Below are 14,735 nucleotides of genomic sequence, written 5' to 3' on the forward strand. Positions count from 1 at the left end.
CTATCTACAGCGGGGATGAAGAGACAGCGGGGGCTCCCTCTAAAAGGGAAATCCTCGGCCAGAGCGCTAGCCTGGGATTCCGATCCTAGAGGGAGCTTACGTGGTGCTATTTACAAAGGGTTTTGTGCTACCTACAGGGGGTTGTGGGTGGCACTATCTACAGTGGGGGGTGTATTCTGGGGCTCTCAAAGCCCCGGCCGACATGAGAGTGCAGCGCTGCTGACACTGAAGCAGCACTGTACTCATTAAACCCATTCCAGGCTGTCAACGTCTATATACATGACAACTGCACGGGGCATCGGCAGTTGAAACTTATATAGCCGTGTGGCAGTTATGAAGGGGTTAATAAACTGGTGACAGAGCCTCTTTAAAGAGAACTTTTCACCTGCCCATACATGTGCAGCTGAGTGCAGCATGTAATAGGCAGGGCTTCAAAAACACTGTCTCACTTTAAAAAAAAATCCTATCGTCCTCCGTTACTTACCTATATTTGGCTCCCCATATGTAAATAAGCCCCTGAACTGTCAATGGGGCATTTATATCTAACTAAATGGCAAGGGGCATGATCTCTTCACTACGGACAGTGTGAGGACGGCTTGCGCTGTGTTCCCTCCCACGAGAACACACATACTGGCGGTTATGCAGAGAGCGCTCTCTCACTCTGTGTGTGTTTCAAGGGAGACAAGGTTTGTGCAGCACTGCCTATTACAAGCTGCACTCAGCTGCACATGTATAGGCAGGTGAAAGGTTCTCTTTAAATGCTGAGCTTTGAAGGGAAAGGCACAAAAGTATTGTACATGAGAATGTAAGAGCCCTATGAGGTGAGGTATGCTTTAAAGACCAGAAATTCATAGGGATATTGTTATTTCCTTTAAATCAAATATTTAGATATCCATAAAACGACTTACAAACAATTTCCGTCTAAAATGTAAAAATGGACAAATATTAGTAAATTATGAATTAAAATTATGTCAAAAGTTTGTTAGTAATGTTTCTTTTTACAGAGAAATTGGAGATAGGTTTGGTCTATTGCGGCAGCCATTTTTACAAAAGTGACATCTGAATCTGCTGTCATATTGGTTATCACCTTTGCTTTAGCTTGTCTGCAAAAAAAAAAAAAAAAAAACTGTTACTTTCTCAGCATGTACTGTTTTCAACAAAATAGCAGTTATTTGCCAGTTACATGAAAACTGCTGAAAAAGTGTCAACCAACTTCGTAGCGGATCCAGTTGCACCTTTTGCAAAAATTTCAGCTGCAATGGAATACAAGAATGCCAATAACTTGATGCACAAAATATAAAGTGATTACAAACTTTGACTATTAGGTTTCTAATATACAGTACTGTGCAAACGTTTTAGGCAGTTATGGAAAAATGCTGCAAAGTAAGAATCCCATTAAAAATAGAAGTGTTAATATTTTTTTTATCAGTTAACAAAATACAAAGTGAACGAACAGACGAGAAGCCTAAATCAAATCAATATTTGGTGTGACCACCCTTTGCCTTCAAAACTGTGTCAATTCTTCTAGGTACACTTGCACAAAGTCATGGATTTTGGGGGATTATAGTCAGGTGTATGATTAACCAATTATACCAAACAAAAGATAATAATCATCATTTTCATGTGTAGGTTGAAACACAGTCATTAACTGTAACAGAAACAGCTGTGTCAGAGGCTTAAAACTGAGTGAAGAACAGCCAAACTCTGCTACAAAAGTCTGTAAAAACTTTTGTTGTTATTTTGTTCTATGTGATATTTAACTGCAATAGATTAAAAATTGCACAAAAATGAGTGGAAAAAAACCAAGAGATTTTTAGTTTTCGATACATAATTGTTCTAAAAATAACGGCTATCCCTTGAGTGAAAAATTAGAAAAAGCAAACCCCTCATTACTTGCCAAATCTCAGGACTATGCCTAAAATCCAAAAATAATTCAGTCTGTCAGTTTCCTATCATTTAGCAACTATACGAACAAGAACTGTAGACGGGTTCCATGACATACTAAATCTGGATACAGCTTTAACACACTATGTCCTCTGTGGCCATTAGTCCAAATCCATATATAAAATCTTCTCATATCAGCTAAGTACTCCGTAAAAGTAATTAGACCATACACCTCATGCACGTGACCATATTGCAGCTTATAACCTTCAATCTCCATTTGTAATACATCGCCCATAGAAGTGTATGAGGCCATACTGCACCTCTGTATATCTCCGATGGCCTTGGATTATGGAGTTATTGCCTCTATCGGAAAAAAAAAACGAAATATGCCGCTGCACAGAGCACAATACAGCAGCACATGGAGTACCTATCACTCAATAGTACAGATCAGTGTGCATTACACCTAATAGATGAAGATCATCTCCAGTTTGGATATACTGGCTTTGACATGAGTGAACCTGGCCTACATTCATGTTTTTGGCACTAAGAAATGTCTAAAACACAGAAGCTGAATATTCATACAAAAATCTATACTGAAAGCCACATCTATGCGCATCTTATCCTGCTAAAAAAAAAAAACATACACAGCTAATCACATACCGTTGTAAAACATTTTTATGATATCTGTATTTATAATCTTCTGTTAACCCATCATATGCACCTTGATACACTGAGATGCCCTATACATTCGCTACCCCAGTTAAATATAGCAATTCCAAACCTGTTCCTATACCTGTGTTTCTATTATCTACTTTGCTTTCTAAAGCCGGAGAAAGCTCTCAATTTTACAATTGTCAATATCAACCATTTAAAATCCATACTTCTGTATTGTATAGAGATAAACACTATACACAGAGAACTGTTACAGAGTATTCTCTTCAAGATGTCCAATTTGTGTAATGGATATCCTAATGGGAGAATGAAGATGTACAGGTCACATTCACTCACCTATCTATATATCTTTCAAAAATGAGTTATCGAAGTGGAAACCATAGCTTTGTATGACAAGGTCCTGCTCTTGACCTGACTTTGTAGAGGTTGATTGAGTACGTCCACTGAGCCCGCTTTCCAAATGTTTATTAGTCATTTGCTCTCGATCCTGTTCATCAGGTTTTTCCCTCTCAATTCAGCTCATTTCCACAGTTGCTATCTATTATTAGAATTGCTGTTGCCACAGAATCAATACACTCTGGAAGATTAACTCAGACTGTTCTAATTCTCTCTCCGGTCATTGCTTAACATGACCACGGTACATACATGGACCATAATAACCTACAATTGCTGCTGTGCACAGTGCAAATATATCTAAAAAAAAGAATTCAAACTTTCATGAAATTTGCCATTTTGTTAACCAAACAAACACATTTAAATACATCAGTGCAACACAGCAGAACTATTATAAAACAAAGTATTCCTAATTATAAGGCCTCGTTTACACGAGCGTGATATACGTGTGTGCGACACGCGTGCTTTTCACGCGTGTCGTACGCACCTATATTAGTCTATGGGGGCATGCAGACAGTCCGTGAGTTTTGCGCAGCGCGAGTCCGCTGAAAAAAACTCACGACATGTCCTATATTTGTGCGCTGTTCGCGCATCACGCACCCATTGAAGTCAATGGGTGCGTGAAAATTACGCAGGTCACACGGAAGCACTTCCGTGTGAACAGTGTGATTCGCGCAACAGCTGTCAAACTATGAATGTAAACAGAAAAGAACCACGTGCTTTTCTGTTTACAAACATCCAAACGGAGTGTCATAATGATGGCGGCTGCGAGAAAATCTCGCAGCCGCGCATCATAGGCTGATGACACACGGAGCTGTTAAGTGGCATTTGCGCACACAAAACGGTGCATTTTTTGCGTGCGCAAAACGCACACGCTCGTGTAAATCAGGCCTTACATTGTTTTACCGCAAAAAAAAACAAAAAAACTTAACGTTCTGGATTACCATGACAAGACAGCCTTATCCATCCCTACACTGGCACTTTTACTGACATTATTCATTTAAATAGATCTGAATGTGTACTCTTTGGATCTGTACTATTAGGCTGGGTTCACACGACCTATTTTCAGGCGTAAACGAGGCGTTTTACGCCTCAAATTACGCCTGAAAACAAGGCTCAAATACGTCGGCAAACATCTACCCATTCATTTCAATGGGTTTGCCGACGTACTGTGCCGACGACCTGTAATTTTACGCGTCGCTGTCAAAAGACGGCCATTTTTCATTGTCTTCAATGAAGAACAGCTCCAAATTACGGCCGTAATTGACGCCTCGCAAAAGTACGAGCAATTACGTCTGAAATGCAGGAGCTGTTTTCTCCTGAAAACAGCTCCGTAATTTCAGCCGTAATTGTCGTTATCGTGTGCACATACCCTAAGGGTATGTTCACACAGGGCGGATATGTTGCCCAAAAACACACAGCATATCCGCCAAGGGCGCTGCAGGGAATTCTGGATGAAAAAATGCTTCAAATTGTGGTGCAGCTTTTCGGCAAAAATGTCAGCAGCGGTCAGATGGGATGAAACGTCATCCCGGGTGGCCAGCCTGGACGAAGAAACACAGAATTCTGGGTAAGTATAAGATTTTTTTTTTATGATCTGCTATTTGTTTTACCTCCCCATTGAATTAAACGGGGAAAAACCGCAACAAATAAGCAGCGATTACGTAAATACAATTGATAAGCTGCGGTATAAAAATCAGCACTGCAGGTCAATTTCTGAGTGTTTTTTTCCGCTCAGCATTTGATGAGATTTGTTCTAATCTCATCCACTTTGCTGATACTGTATTATTGTAAAGGATCTGCCACACACAACTTCTGTATCCACACCCATAGGTAATCAGTCTGCACCTGCTTCTAGGTCTGTGAGACTGACTCCATCTTCCACCACTCAGGATGGCAGGCTTAGGAGTGGGAGAGCCTATCGCAGCCTGGCCAGACGGAGCTAGCTCCCGCCCTCTGTCTATTTATACCTGCCTTTCCTGTTCCTCCTTTGCTTGTGATTCTTCTCTGCTGGTTTCCTGGCCCTGCTGCAGCTTCTGAACTACTTATCCTCTGCTTGTGTTTGACCTTGGCTTTACTGACTCTCTTCTGCGCTGCGTTTTTGTACCTCGCTCATCTCCTGGTTTGACTCGGCTCGTTCACTTCGCTTTTTGCTCACGGTGTCCCCGTGGGCAACTTTCCCATTTCCCTGTCTTCTTGTACCCTTGTCTGTTTGTCTGTCGTGCACCTATTGAGTGTAGGGACCGTCGCCCAGTTGTACCCCGTCGCCTAGGGCGGGTCGTTGCAAATAGGCAGAAACTGAGTGGCGGGTAGATTAGGGCTCACTTGTCTGTCTCCCTACCCCGACATTACATAATCACAAGCCCATATACCTAGTCTACCCTGGTCCCTGACGCTACTATGGACCCCCTTGAGACCCTGGTTCAGCAAATGCAGAGCCTGATGTTACCATGGTAGTGCCCCATACCTCACCTCTTGAACCCCACCTCAAGTTGCCTGACCGGTTCTCAGGGGACCGGAAGACTTTTTTCTCCTTTCGGGAGAGTTGTAGGCTCTATTTTCGCTTAAAGCCCCACTCCTCTGGTTCTGAGAGCCAGCGGGTGGGTATAATTATGTCCCGGCTCCAGGACGAGCCCGAAGAATGGGCCTTCTCCTTGGCTCCTGACGCCCCTGAACTTTCCTCCGTTGATCTTTTCTTTTCTGCTCTCGGGCTCATTTATGACGAGACTGACAAGACTGCCTTTGCTGAGAGTCAGCTGGTGACCTTACGTCAGGGTAAGAGACCCGTTGAGGAGTACTGTTCTGACTTTAGGAAGTGGTGCGTAGCTTCTCGGTGGAATGACCCTGCCTTAAGGTGCCAGTTTAGGTTGGGTCTGTCGAACCTGCTAGTTAGCTATCCCTCTTCTGACTCCCTAGATCAAGTTATGGCTTTAGCGGTACGACTTGACCGACGTCTCAGGGAACGACGACTTGAACGTATTTGTGTTTTCTCCTCTGACTCCCCCATGATGCCTCCCGAGGTTCCGTTGCTTCGTTCTTCCACGGAAGACTCGGATGTACCTATGCAACTCGGGGCCTCCGTGTCCCCCCAACAACGTAGAGAGTTCCGCAGGAAGAATGGTCTCTGCTTCTACTGTGGGGATGACAAGCATCAAGTGAACACCTGTCCTAGGCGTCAGAATAAGCAGCCGGAAGAACTTCTGCGCCTAAGTGATCATCGGGGAGGTCACTTGGGCGCACAGGTATTTCCCGTAAATATGAAACGTAATAAAATCTTGCTTCCCTTTCAGGTCTCTTTTTGGTGGTAGGTCTGCTACCGGCAGTGCCTTCGTGGATTCAGGGTCTTCTGCTAATATTATGTCTGTGGAATTTGCTATGTCTCTAGCTATGCCTTTGATTGATTTGCCTAAACCTGTCCCGGTAGTGGGTATCGACTCCACTCCTCTTGCTAATGGTTATTTTACACAGCATACCCCTGTTTTTGAACTCCTTGTTGGCTCCATGCATTTGGAGCAGTGCTCTGTACTGGTGATGCAGGGATTATCGTCCGATTTGGTTTTAGGCCTTCCCTGGTTGCAGTTGCATAATCCCACGTTTGACTGGAATACTGGGGATCTTACCAAATGGGGTAATGAATGCTTGATGTCATGTTTTTCTGTTAATTCTATTTCTCCCCCTGAAGAGGTGAACACGCTACCTGAGTTTGTTCAGGACTCCGCTGATGTTTTCTCTAAGGAGGCCTCCGAAGTGTTACCACCTCATAGAGAATATGATTGCGCAATTGATTTGGTACCTGGAGCTAAGCACCCTAAGGGTAGGATATTTAATCTCTCTTGTCCCGAACGTGAAGCCATGAGAGAGTATATCCAGGAATGCCTGGCCAAGGGTTACATTCGCCCCTCTACTTCTCCGGTAGGTGCTGGCTTCTTCTTCGTAGGGAAGAAGGATGGTGGTCTTAGGCCATGCATTGACTACCGAAGCTCGAATAAGGTCACTGTGAGGAACCAGTATCCCCTTCCTTTGATTCCTGATCTCTTCAATCAGGTTCAGGGGGCCCAATGGTTCTCTAAGTTTGATCTACGGGGGGCTTATAACCTTATCCGCATCAAAGAGGGGAATGAGTGGAAGACTGCGTTTAACATGCCCGAAGGTCATTTCGAATACCTCCTCATGCCCTTTGGGTTGTGTAATGCTCCCGCGGTCTTCCAGAATTTCATAAATGAGGTTTTAAGAGACTACCTGGGGGTATTTCTTGTAGTGTACCTTGATGACATACTTGTGTTTTCCAAGGACTGGTCCTCCCACATTGAGCACGTCAGAAAGGTGCTCCAGGCCCTTCGGGAAAACAAACTGTTTGCTAAGACCGAAAAATGTGTGTTTGGGGTACAGGAGATACAGTTTTTGGGTCAAATCCTCACTCCTCATGAATTCCGCATGGACCCCGCCAAGGTCCAGGCTGTGGCGGAATGGGTCCAACCTGCCTCCCTGAAGGCGTTACAGTGCTTCCTGGGGTTCGCTAATTATTACAGGAGATTTATTGCTAACTTCTCGGTCATCGCTAAGCCTCTTACGGATCTCACTCGAAAGGTGCTGATCTCCTCCACTGGCCTCCTGAGGCTGTCCAGGCTTTTGAGGTCCTTAAGAAGTGCTTTATCTCAGCCCCAGTGCTGGTTCAGCCCAACCAAATGGAGCCATTTATCGTGGAGGTTGACGCATCCGAGGTGGGAGTGGGGGCTGTCTTGTCCCAGGGTACCAGGTCCCTCACCCATCTCCGTCCCTGTGCCTACTTCTCCAGGAAGTTTTCGCCCACTGAGAGTAACTATGATATTGGCAACCGCGAGCTCTTAGCCATTAAATGGGCATTTGAAGAGTGGCGCCACTTCCTGGAGGGGGCTAGGCACCAGGTAACGGTCTTTACCGACCACAAGAATCTGGTTTTCCTAGAATCTGCCCAGAGGTTAAACCCGAGACAAGCTCGATGGGCGTTATTTTTTACCAGATTCAACTTTTTGGTCACCTATAGGGCTGGGTCTAAAAATATTAAGGCTGATGCACTGTCGCGTAGCTTCATGGCCAGCCCTCCTTCGGAGGAAGATCCTGCTTGTATTTTGCCTCCAGGTATAATCATTTCCTCTATTGATTCGGATTTAGTCTCTGAAATTGCGGCTGATCAAGGTTCAGCTCCCGGGAACCTTCCTGAGAACAAGCTGTTTGCTCCCCTGCAATTCTGGCTAAGGGTACTTAGGGAAAATCATGACTCTGCACTATCTGGTCATCCAGGCATCCTGGGTACCAAGCACCTCATTGCCAGAAACTATTGGTGGCCTGGGTTGTTCAAAGACGTTAATCAGCGTAAAGTAGCTACATCGACTTACCTGCAAACGCCGATGCTGCTGCAGAATCAAATGTAGCCTCTGGTGCCGATGTGTCCTCGCTCGTGCGACACGATGCAGGACCTGGGGCAGGAAGTGAGTGACGTCACAGCGTGATCTCTCGAGAACACGCTGTGTCTGTGAACTGCCAGAAGCTGGGTGTTAACGAAGAGAAGTGGATGATGCTGATTCGTCAGCATCATACACTCCCATTCACAACGCCCAGCTAGTAAAAGAAGTAAAAACGCCCCGATGTACGCACATAATACACGCCCAGTTGTACTTTTACTTTAAACACGCCCAGTTGTACTTTAGAAAGCCTCATTTGTATAAATATAAAAATGGTCATAACTTGGCCAAAAATGCTCGTTTTTAAAAAATAAAAACGTTACTCTTATCTACATTGCAGCGCCGATCTGCTGCAATAGGAGATAGGGGTTGCAAAATCTGGTGACAGAGCCTCTAAAATGACAATGACAATACAACTTGCTGTGATTTTAAACTACAATGTATATTTCCTTAACTGGGATCCTGGGGGTACTGCCCAGTGTACCCACAAGATCACAGCTATAACACACAGCCGCGCTTCCACCGTTAATACCGGGATGAGATAACTCCAATCCATTAGATGCCTCTGTCAATAGCGACCCCAGCATCTAAGGAGTTTGACAGAAGGAGGGGCTCCCTCTGTAAGCCCATTGGAACCCCACAATGGAATTGTAGGGTGCCGATGGGTTACCAGGGCAGCTGAGGGCCTAACAAACGCCCCCAGGTCTGCCATAGATATTTGTGTATTAGGCCATGCCTCTGGCAGTGATACAATCACCGACAGGCAATAATGCAGTTTAAGGCTAGATACACACAAGAGTGTCCGTATTGCGCGCGTAAAAAATGCTGCGTTTTTATTGCTTTGCAGTTTAGTGTGACATCCGTGTACAGTGCTCGTCTGCGTTTTTTATGCGCATATGTCATCCATACATCACACATTTTTTACGTCAGCAAAAAAAACTGAAGGAGGTGTTTTTTTACCCTCATCATTTCTTTAGCAACTGGCGAGTGAGTCACGGACAGCACGCGAATGATGTCCGTGTGCTGCCGTATTTTTCACGCACGTATTTTTTTACTTCAATGGGCTGCGTGGTGCACAAAAACGGTCAAAAATAGGACATGCAGTGAGTTTCACGCAACGGACACGTGCTGCGTGAAAAACAACGCATGTCTGAATAGCCCCATTGATTTTCATAGGTCCGTGTGGTGTCCGTGAAAAAAACGGACAGCACACGGACGTCAAATACACTCATGTGAATAAGGCCTTATATATCTATCCCAATATGGTGGCAATAAAGTCTACAATCTGCCCAGAAAAAACAAGCCATCTTACAGCTATGTTGGTGAGAAAAAAAAGTTATGGCTCTTAGAATGCGTTGATGAGAAAAAAAAAGTTTCGGTCCTGAAGGTCCAAAATATAGGTTTAAGGGGTATTCCCAGAATCGAAAATTACAACCTTTCCACAGGATAGGTGATAATCTTCTGATTGCTGGGACCTATACTGCTTGGATCCTCTCCCAGATCCTCCCCACTCCACCCCACTCCCCCACAGTGAGAAGTAGCTTGAATGGAACGGCGATCAAGCATGCGCCGGTCCCTCCATTCAATGTCTATGAGTAGTGGCTTTGCTAGCACCTGGAATCCGGGGACCAAGCCTGCCACATTTAATTCTATCAGCTATCAGTGCTATCAGCTATAGGTGCTATCACGCTCTGCCATTCAGTCGGCTACAGTCCACGTTAGGCCTGCAGCCTATGAGACGCTGGGACAGGATCCCTGCGCATTCCGTCACAATGACGTCTCTGGATTGCATCGGCCTACACAAGGGTCCCATCTCGGCATCTCATAGATTGCAATATTGGGGAGGCTGTGCAGCTCTGTTCTGAAAGCATTCTTACTTTGCAGCATTTTTCCACAACTGCCTAAAACTTTTGCACAGTACCGCATATATAATTTAACTTTTTTTCAAGGGGGGTAAATATTTGTTCCTTTCAATCACGTAGACTTTAAATGAAGTGGCAGTGCGCATGCTTGACCGCCACTCCATTCAATGTCCTCCTCACAGCGGTCGAGCAGTGAGGAAGAACAGAAGCTTTGGGAAAGGTGATAATTTTTGTCTCTGGTACAACGCCTTTAAGTTAATATGGGTCCATACGTGACGCAGTGGCCCCTTGTGTCTACACCATGCATCTCATTCTATTTAGTGCACACTGCCGCGGTTTGATACCATTGTGCATCCATAAAAAACACATATAAATATTTGAACAATAAACCCAATGTTTGTTCGCTGCTATGGCGTTACATTACTTGTTTCATATAGGTATCTGTTACATCAGTATAATTTAGGGTTGAGCGAAAAAAAACTATTTTTTACTAGAGAGTGACGAAGTACGAAGGCATCTATGTTTTAATTTACCTCCAGCACAGCTTGCATGGTGTCACTTATTTATCTATGACTCCGAGCTTACAAGTTAGTCACATTACTATATATAACAGCTGGCTACAGCTGTGAGATTGTGGAGCTCAGATGAATGGACACAGCTGATAGCTCTTATCTGCTTGTTGTGTTACGCTAGGAACATATGGCTGAAACATGATTCTGCAGCAGCATCAGCGTTTGCAGGTAAGTAGCTATATCGACTTACCTGCAAACGCCGATGCTGCTGCAGAATCAAATGTAGCCTCTGGTGCCGATGTGTCCTCGCTCGTCCGACACGATGCAGGACCTGGGGCAGGAAGTGAGTGACGTCACAGCGTGATCTCTCGAGAACACGCTGTGTCTGTGCACTGCCAGAAGCTTGGTGTTAACGAAGAGAAGTGGATGATGCTGATTCGTCAGCATCATACACTTCTAGTCACAACGCCCAGCTAGTAAAAGAAGTAAAAACGCCCAGATGTACACACACAATACACGCCCAGTTGTACTTTAATTTTAAACACGCCCAGTTGTACTTTAGAAAGCCTCATTTGCATAAATATAAAAATGGTCATAACTTGGCCAAAAATGCTCGTTTTAAAAAAAAAAAAACGTTACTCTTATCTCCATTGCAGCGCCGATCTGCTGCAATACGAGATAGGGGTTGCAAAATCTGGTGACAGAGCCTCTTTAAATCCATGCAATACCTGTGATGTTATCTTTTTTTTTTTTTATCAATAAGCACCATATAACAATTCAATTACTCATCAGAGACGACCCCTTTCTGATTGGAACCGCTGGGGTGGTTAGCTGATTGCAGGTCTGGCCTATGCCCAGCTGACATGGCGGCCATTCAGATTGGCCAGTAAAGTTGGTGTTGAACATGGGTCGTTTGCTGTGTGCCCCAGAATTCCCAGCACCAGTGATCATCATATTTAATTGTTTTTACACTCTCTCTCTACCGTTGCCCCATGTTGCCCCTGATATCTTTAGAATCTATCAACACCCAAAGGCAGATATTTTCATAGAACATTTAAGGATAATTACTTCTATACAACTCACAGATACATCTCATCCATGACTTGGGTGATACAATGGTTTAAAGTTTACAGTCTAATGCTGAACTGAGAATTTTCTCATCATAGGTGCAAGACATATCTCAAGGCATAAAACCCACACAAAATAAAAAAAGGCTTAACAAGATTGAATATATTTGTCCTCAGTTTCAATGTCTGTTCCTGTTGTTATGTCATAGTGTCTTGGCTTACTTCCAAAGTCAAGCTGTTTTCGGGTTTTTTGTGCAGACTTCTTAAATTGAACAGCCTCTGCTATGTAATCCATAGATTCTTAGAAAAAACACAAAGCTGAACCGAGACAACCGAGAATGCATGCAGCCCAACATATTAATAGATGAATCAAACAGAGGAGAAACCATTACCATTACATACTATTCACCCTAATATGTTAAGAAAGTTTATACTAGAGGGAAAGATCAGCACTTTTATTGCCATCAATAAAGGTTCTAAGACTGTAGCTAGGGATCATATTCCTGTTGTTGTCAGTTTGTCATCTATTCACATATAAATAGTATACTTTAGTAAAAAAAAAAAAAATCCCAGTTCTCTCATCTGTATGTCTCTGAAAATGTGTCTAGATAACACAATAGACTGATCCTATATGTCATTATTTTTCTACTAAACAAAACTTCCAAACTTAAAGGGGTTTTCCTAGAGTTTTCAGAAATGAACGTAGCTGCATAAAACATTATAAAATAAAAAAAGCAGTATTAACTCTTCAATTCTTTGCGGCTCCAGTGACAATGCTACGGTGGACTTTGCGAGCTTTAATTATTTTCTTGGAGCTATGATCCATGTGTCCGCGGCAGCCAATCACTGGCCTCAGCGATGACGCTAGCATGCATTGCACATAAGTGCTGAGGCCAGTGATTTCCTGCAGCTACTTTAATTTCCTAAAGGGGTTGTCCACTAACGGACAACTGATGACCTATCCGCCGGATAGGTAATCAGTATACCATAATGGGGATTCGACACCAGGAACCCGCACCGATCAGCTGCTCCGGCTGCATCCAGGCACCGGATGACCATGCCGGAAGCAGATGGCTCCGGCTACAAAATAGCAGCCAAGATGCAGTACTGCAGCTCTGCTCCTATTCCAGGGAATAGGATCAGCGCTTCAGTTCTGCAACACGGCCCCTGTGCAATGTACGGATCCAACTGCTTCCGGCCCTGTACATTGCATACTGTGCAATGACATCCAGTGCCCGAAGGCAGCCAAAGCAGCTGATCGGTGTGGGGTCCGGGTATCCGGTGGGTAGGTCATCAGTTGTCCGATAGTGGACAACCCCTTTAAACTCTCGTACAACGTCTTTTTAAATTCTGACTGCTTACAGTCACCACTAGAGGGAGCTTAGAAACTTACTGCAAGCATTTACACAATGAACAATATAACAGTATTCAGTATACATCCTCTGGACGTACATTTGCGGGAAGGCTTTTCAACAATGGACGTACAATTATGTCCAAATGTGGGAAGGGGTTGACCACTTTAGGTATACTATTTCCAAGTGTGAGTGAAACATTAAAATAGGTAACTCACTAATGCATTATTTTTAGCAGCGTTTTCGTTTTGTGTGAAGCCACATCTCCTGATTCTCATACCGTTTTGCATGTGCAAGTGTCCCATGAGCTTGCTCAGGTCTTGGACGGTTAGAAAGCTAGCTCATGCGCAGTGGCTTTCATTGGAGGTGCAGAGTGATGTCTCTTGTCACACATCCCGCCATTTGCGGCCATATTATGGATGGAAAAAAGCGGGATAGAAGAATATGAAAAGCAGGGGTCATGGTTTCACATATAGCAAAAACGTTGCAGAACTGCTAAAAAAAAAGAATTATAAGTGGCATATTTTAATGTTTGATTCACATTTGGAAATCGTATACCTAAAGATGCTAACCCCTTTAAGGCCTTGTGCACACTGCAGAGTCAGTGTGCTGTAGTATAGTGATTCTATAGGACTTCATTGTGGAGCAATAACTCTCATAGACTAAATTGAACAGCACTCCAGACTTATTGAATGCTAATTAAACTTCAATCTTTAATTAGATTTCACAAAATCCAAAACATATCGCTTAACTGTAGCATAGCAACGTTTCAGACTACATATATAGAGAGAATCATCAAGCTACAGGAAAAAACAAAGAAATCAAGAAACACTACAGGGAACTTCTGAAGCACTCTACCCCCGTTTTCTGATGTAGAAAGTGTGAATTTGGCCAAAACTACTTTTGCATTCTTACCACGCCTCTTTTCTGAAAAGCCAACGGGTCTTAGTGAAAGGAGATGGGTCTTGTCACTATTAGAAAATGGTGTGAATTATAGCAGATATCTAAGCCAGCTCATAGTGTAGATTTCCCTTTCAGGCACATGGATGGCCAGAGATGCACCTAGTGCAATGACAGGCGTTCGCCTCTTAATAATAAGGCGCATCTTACTCCAGCGATCTTTATATTAAGACTGGTTTATGAAACGCCAGTCTTAATCTCCCCCATTGTGTTACTGTAGCAATATGTTCTATGCTGTGTATAGGCTCTAGGGGTCTCACAACTTGTACATTGATACAACTGTGATATTAGAACTTGTTAGTTGTAGTTCACCAGTCCGCACATGTGTAATGGCAGTTATCATGCCCATGTTATAAAGTGTCTGGTACCAATCAGTGTGTGGAAGCATTTAGAAGAAGAACTAACTATCAGAACATTGTAGCAGCTGGTCAAAGGAAGTTCTGAATCAGGGCTAATTCTAGCTTTTATGCTGAATGAAGCGAAAATTTAAATGGCACCCCGCCCAGATCTTGATTGACATCCCCCTGGCTGTTTTACATCACTACCAGCCTCCTCCAACTCTTGTGGATGCACTGTTGCCTTTTACTACCCT

The sequence above is a fragment of the Rhinoderma darwinii genome, chromosome 11 (genome assembly GCF_050947455.1).
Source record: "Rhinoderma darwinii isolate aRhiDar2 chromosome 11, aRhiDar2.hap1, whole genome shotgun sequence".
NCBI lineage: Eukaryota > Metazoa > Chordata > Amphibia > Anura > Rhinodermatidae > Rhinoderma > Rhinoderma darwinii.